This window comes from Podarcis melisellensis, assembly GCF_964234715.1.
Source record: "Podarcis melisellensis genome assembly, chromosome: 4".
NCBI classification, from domain to species: domain Eukaryota; kingdom Metazoa; phylum Chordata; class Lepidosauria; order Squamata; family Lacertidae; genus Podarcis; species Podarcis melisellensis.
The window spans coordinates 28496116-28503218 of record NC_138531.1 but is presented as its reverse complement, the minus strand read 5'-3'; positions in this window follow the sequence as shown (position 1 = coordinate 28503218).

The following is a 7103-nucleotide window of genomic DNA, read 5'->3' as shown; positions in this document are numbered from 1 at the left end:
GTCATGGTCGTGTTTTGACTCTTCAGTCAATTATTTGTTTTCCACAATTCATTCCACTAAAGTAATATTTGAGTACAGAAGTTTTCCCATTATGCATATTTACCGAGTATCACCTAATTTTTACATTATTTATTTTATGTAAGAAGTATTATATCCTGCATATTTACACAATTCAACAGAATTGTCCCCCATACAATGAATTCTGATGTGTGCGGGCAGACCAGTGCTCAAAGTAGTCAAATCCAGCCAGACACAAAGGACCTGTCATGGTGGAGAAGAATCATTGACACCTCTCAGTTTATGCTTCAAAGCTTCTTCTGGAAGCAATCCCTATTCACGTTGATTCAGCCTGCACTGAATAACTTTTAGTTTGAAAGCTTTAAAAGACTAGCTGGTCTAATTATAGGCACAGTTGCTACTTTCCCCCCACCTTGGCAAGTCAGAAATAAATAGTCTGTTAATTTAGAAGAAAATTCTGTGGCGGTTCTTCAGTTACCATGTACTGGAATCAACTAGCCCAGAAAAAATTGGATGAAGCTTCTTTTAATCCACAGTTTGACACTAACTGTACATTATTGTTCTTTCTGTCATTTCTCTTTTCATTTCGACCTTTTTAACTTCTGTAGGTCGGGACTAACATACACATATGTAAACCACTGGTAGATAATATTTCAATTTTATGTTTTATGTTTTATTGTGTTTTAATTTGCTGGAAGCTGCCCAGAGTGGCTGGGGTAACCCAGTCAGATGGGCAGCATATTAATAGTAATAATAATAATAAGGTAGAGATTATTATTATTGCTATTGTTATTAGGTAGAAAGCGTGAAAGCAAAGTTTGAACCCAGAATCACACCTGAAAGGTGACTATTGACACAGGAGCTAGGGCAAGATTTTTAAACAGAAAGATAATGCACAGGTTTCAGCAGGAAATACATTATGATACGTATGTACAGATACATGTACAGATACATGGGGGAACAGGGGTCCATGTGTACTGTTGAAGCGTAAAATGATGATATAATATGTTTTGGTCTGGAGCAAACAGAATAGGGGAAATATCAGGGAACAGGATGGAAGAAAAGGAGGCTTATCTGTCTGTTCTCTGACAAGTGTTTCCAGGATGATGGAAAAACACTGCCAGGAAGTAGGATTAGGGAGGGAATTTGATTCAGTTGGCATTTAAAAATGATTCCATCAAATCCACACTTTCCAAAACAATATGAGAAAAGAAGCACAGCTATTCTCTGAAATTTGCACTCATCTGAATTTTGCAATGCAGTTCTCTAACCAACCAGTTTTTACAAAAATGTATATATTAAGAATAGGCATGCATAAAGTTGAACACATTAGTAAAAAAAAAAAACTATAAGAATGCATTATAGCAGGGAAAATCAATTGCAAAACTGTTCAGTAGCCAAAACTGCATGCAAAAATGTGTGTGTTAGGAGAAATTTGCACTATTTTTTTTTCTTTGTAAATTGCTGCAAAAATGTGGATTAGTGAATCTGAGATTGGGGGAAAACCAGAGAGAAACTGATTTCTCTTTTGGTTCTGGTTTGGGACCAGGACACCTGAAACATAATCTCATCCCTTATATATCCAATCAATTACTGAAAGAGAGGGCCTCCTGCAGCTTCCATCTTATCAGGAAGTCTGTACTGCATAAAATAGAAATTGAGTCATTAGTTGTGTGATACCTACCCTTTGTATAACAGTTAATGGGAGGAAATCCCAAACTACTGTTTGGTTGAAAGTCATTTTGAGTTGACTTGGGCAAGAGAAAGTGACTAACAAAATTAATTAATAATAAGAGTAAAAATAATAGACAATCTCTTGCCTCTTTGGTGCCTACTGAAAAACTTCCTTCAACACGCCTTTAAAAAAATGTATTGGTTTTTTTAAACCAATGACAACAGCAATGAACAATAAGAAAATTACTAAGAACCGAGGAGAGAGAGGTCAAGATTGTTCCAGAAATATATCACAAATTATGGGCTGTCAACCAAAAGAAGCCTTCCAGAGATGGCTATGAGTCAAAGCAGGGTGAAATCCGTGTTCCAGAACAGCTGCATGTTGTATGAAAACAAGCTGTTCCATAAAATTTTACAGACATATGTTGAATCCTTCTGTCCCTTAATTGCCATGTCAGTTTCTCGAAGAGGGCAAGATGCCACATTTGCTCATGCCAGTCTTTCATCAAATCCACATTCATAGAGCTCCAACTTTTTAGCAATAATCAATTTTGCGGCTGTTCGTAAAAATGAAATTAAATCCTTCTCCATTTGTGACCGTGTTAAATCAGAATAAACTGTTAGCAGAGATAATTTAGGAGCAGGGGCAATCTCTTGACTTATAATTACCCACTTTCTCTGAAAATCTTTACCCAAAAAGAATAAACTTTAGGAGATAACCACCATAAATGGAAATAGGATCCCTCACCGAACTGCACATTCACCAATACTTATTATCAACAGATTTAGTAGTAATTTTGCACACCAGGCATGGGGTCGTTATACCAGAGATGCAAAACTTTCTGGAAGCTGCTCTGGGGAAGATTGTTTTAAATGATGCAAAATGATAGATTTCTTCCCATTCACCAGCAGGAATCTCATCTCTTAAATCATGCTTTCATAAGTGTATAAGGGAAACATACTCAATACCAGAATGTCTAATGGTAGGGCCAGCTGTGTTCTTCCAGTGCTAATTCTTCACTCCTGCCTTCTGGAATAAAGAAAACGGACATTTTTTTCCCACAGCAGGCGGGAAGGGAGAGTTGAGCCAGTGGGGAAAATAAGCCTGGAGAAAACATTTTCTTATTACTGTGACCTGCAACCTTAGTCCTTCCTAATCTTGTCTATCAAAGTTAAAATGTCAGCATTTTGAGTGGAATCTTTCATTTCTGTGTTCTCTGTCCAGCACCTAAATGTCATTGACATAAACTAAACATGTAGTCTACCATCGTATGCCCACTTGCCTGGGAGTAAGGGTCCTGTTGTGGTCAATGAGACTTACTCCCGAGTAGACATGCTCAGGGCTCTACTAATAGTACAGCAGCTCGAGCAAAGAAAATTTTTGGTTTTTGAATCAGTAATAGATTCCTTATGCAAAATAGAATATTTAATGGACAGCTTACCAGTTCAATTTGCAGGAACTGTGCCTAGCTAAATTCCCACAAGTGAAATAAAGCAATGACCTGGGTAAGAACTGCCACATTATAGCAGGGCCACAGATAAATTACTAGTCATCTCACTAGCTTCGCCTTGCTTCCTATTCTTTCAGAAATGTGTGATATTGCTGACGACCGCAATCTCGGAAAAAGTGGAGAAAGTTATTAAGCAGGAAGAGAGCTTTTAGAATAAAGGTTCACCAAAGTCCAGAGAGATGTCTGAATTTTTTAAATAATTTTTTTTTGCTCCCATGTCATGAGATGTTGTTCAGAGCCACAACAGTTTGTTGCGGTTGCATTTTTATGCCATCACCAAGCCCCTTGCACATAGGTAAAGCTGTATTCACACACACGGGGCATAAATCATCTTTGTTCCGAAAACATGTGTAAAAATTCAGGCTGGGCTGTAATTCAATTACGTTTTCCAACATTAGCAGCATTCGTACTTGACACACAAAGCACGGTGGAGTCTGTTGGAGTCACTTATGAAAAAGCTTCCTGGTTGCTGCTGGTATGGAACCTGTGCACCCACCTGTGTTAATTAAGAACTAGATGTGTGTTGTGGGGCTTGTCAGACTGGGCCTGAAGACTTTAATTCACTCAAATGCTCCACACTGACAGATGGTGATTTATTTCCTATGTTGGAACAGCTGTACAGCTTGAGGTAGTATCTAATTGGGTCACGATGGAACCTAGACATTAGATATTCGTTTTTAAAAGTATTTTATACATTCTTTATTTCAACAGTGCCCACATAAACTAGGCCCTGCACAAAACAAAATAAAGACACAGAACCAGGACTTAAGAGACAACTCCGTGGGGCTGAGGTCCCTTCGCCCCCCCTCCCTAATAAAATATTTGAGTAATAATAATAATAATTTGTTATTTTTACACCGCCCATCTAGCTTGGTTTCCCTAGCCACTCTGGGCAGCTCCCAACAGAATATTAAAAACACTATAAAACATCAAACATCAAAAACTTCTCTAAAAGGGCTGTCTTCAGATGTCTTCTAAAAGTCAGATAGTAGTTTATTTCCTTGACATCTGATGGGAGGGCGTTCCACAGGGTGGGTGCCAGTACTGAGAAGGCCCTCTGCCTGGTTCCCTGTAGCTTTGCTTCTCGCAATGAGGGAACCACCAGAAGGCCCTTGGAGCTGGACCTCAGTGTCCTGGCTGAATGATGGGGGTGGAGACGCACCTTCATGTATACTGGGCTGAGGCTGTTTAGGGCTTTGAAGATCAGCACCAACACTGTGTACTAGGAGCCAATGTAGGTCTTTCAGGACCAGTGTTTTATGGTCTCGGTGGCTACTGCCAGTCACTAGTCTAGCTGCTGCATTCTGGATTAGTTGAAGTTTCCGGGTCACTTTCAAAGGTATCCCCCACCAAGTTGATGGGCAATGCCATTCAAATGGTGTGTGTCTTGGGATTGATTGTGGGGGGCGAGCTTACCTGTCCCTCCCTATTCAAGTTGGCACGTCTGATCAGGCATCAGGCTTACAATCTGAGGCCAAGGGAATGGAAGGGGGAAAGAGAAAGTACTTAGAGAAGGATACAAGAAGAGGTTTTACACCAGGACTTGCACCAGCGTGCCTTTTTTTGGAGTAGCTCCAGGCACCACAATGTAAGAATGAGACATAAATGCAACAGGTGCATTGGAGGGCAATGAAGGTGGCAGTCTGGAAGATAAGTCATGTGGGGAAAGGACAATGGAAGTGGGTATGTTTACCCTCAAGAAGGGACAACTCAGGGGGAATAGTACTCTTCAAATGCTTGAAGTGGTGTCACAGAAAAAGGCAGGGACTAGTTCACTGCTGAACCAGATGGCAGAAGTAGAACTTAAGTCACAGGAGGTTAGATGAAACTTTATGATCGGAGCAGTTTGACAATGGATCCAACAATCTAGGGAGTAGAATCTCCCTCCCTGGAGGTCTTATTCAGAGGCTGGGCAGCCATGGGTTGAAGATGCTCTAGCTCCAGGTGTTCTGCATCAGCAAAGGATTGCACTAGAGCTCCATGGAAAACAGCCATACTCAGAAAATAGACCCACTGAAACCAATGGTTGGTAGTATCTTTAGTCAATTGATTTCAAGGGCTTCCTCTGTGCGTGACTTAGTTGGTTCTCACACCACGATTCTATGATTTATAAGCATTTGTTATATGAACACCCCTCCACACACAAAAATCATATATGTATATCTCTAGAAAGGGCACGATTTTGAAATGTTAATAAATTGAAGCTGTGACCTTTTAGAACACTCCAAATTATGCCTCATTTGTACAGTCATTTGCACATTTACGATTACAGGAACATTTCCCACAACAATTCATTTAAACTGTAAGCTTGTGCTACAACCACTTAGGCACCTTTGACTCATTTTTTTATCAGGACCAAGCTTAAGTGTGTCCCACTGAAGTAAGTATCAGTTACAACTGCTTCACTTTGACAACGCTGCACACACAGTACAGCTGTATTGCAGCTATATCATCATTAAAGCATTATGAACAATTATTGATCAGAAAACTTAATTCATATGTTTTTATTCACAGTTTGGCTTACTGCCAGCCTCATACTCAGTATCCCCAGCATTGCTTGGGAATCCTTAAATGCTAAAAAAAATTAAAATTCAGCACAGTTTTCAAATTAGCAGTTAAAATCAGTACATATTTGAAAGGTTCAGTCCACCATCTGTATCCAAAAATAGATGAAAACCTGATCCCTGATCTCAGAAACCATCATGCAAAATGTGGGATGATACCTTAAGGATGTTCCAAATGGACAGTGAACAATAAGCTTTTCAAAATATATAAAGTAGAAATTTGAAATGCTAACAGAGGAAGACGGTGACCTTTCGGGATATTGTGAATATTTCCTATGCTCCCTTATTTGCACTGTCAGCAACATTTTATGCAACTATTCAAGTGAACACCAATTCCTTAACACCATTTGTTAACAACCAGCATTCTTGCTGCTGTTAGGAGATTCTGTACTGCATAATAATAATCCATTTTGAGGACATTAAACAAGTGATAAGACAATTAGGAACATTAGTTCTCCTTGGAATGACACTGCGTAGGTGAAAAACAATCCTAACGCCAGGTACACTTTATGTTACAAATATAGAGAATGTGGGGAAGAATGTTTTCAAAGGAAAGGCTATGAGATGGCTCTTCCTTATTTACCCAGGAAATAGTTCTCCTTCTAATTCACTATTTTTGACCTGAAAATCAAAACTGGAGAGTATTCAGTGTAGTCCCAATTATAACTATTTTGTCTATAACTTGACACAAATTAATCCCTTGTTATGGATATTTTCACAACGTATTGAGAAATCACTGAACACGGGGCATATGCAGCACTGCTTAAAATGTTTGCAACCCTTACCTCCCAACCCCTATAAAATTAACAAAATTCTTCAGATAATTTCTCAAAATTCACTTTGATAGTCTCTAAATTAAAATTTGCAAATCAAATGTTTTTTTTAAAAAAAATTAAATGGGACTACCGATGAAGAAGCTTGTTCACCAATGTGAACTCTCATTTTCTCCAAACATCTATCTGTCTTGGGTCAATAACCAGCTACCAAGTTAAGATGATAGATACTCTACCATTGTATAACATAAAAATTACTTCCATTTCAATTCATACATCTACAATTTGACGTCCTCCATGGATCTGTGGGTGCCATTGACTTTCCTCCATTTTTAAAACTGTTGTTGTTCGCACACTACACTGAACACATCTACAAGCTGTATCTATGCACCTCCAGGTGTTGTGTGGAAGAGTGTACACTCATTATTTTGTAGAGTTCAAGTGTTGTGTGCACAGGCAGTGCACAGATTGTACATTCACTGAAGAATACACATGAATAGCTGTAGGAGTATACAAGCTACAGTAGTTGGGTACACAGGTACGTAGATTATACACTCATTGAA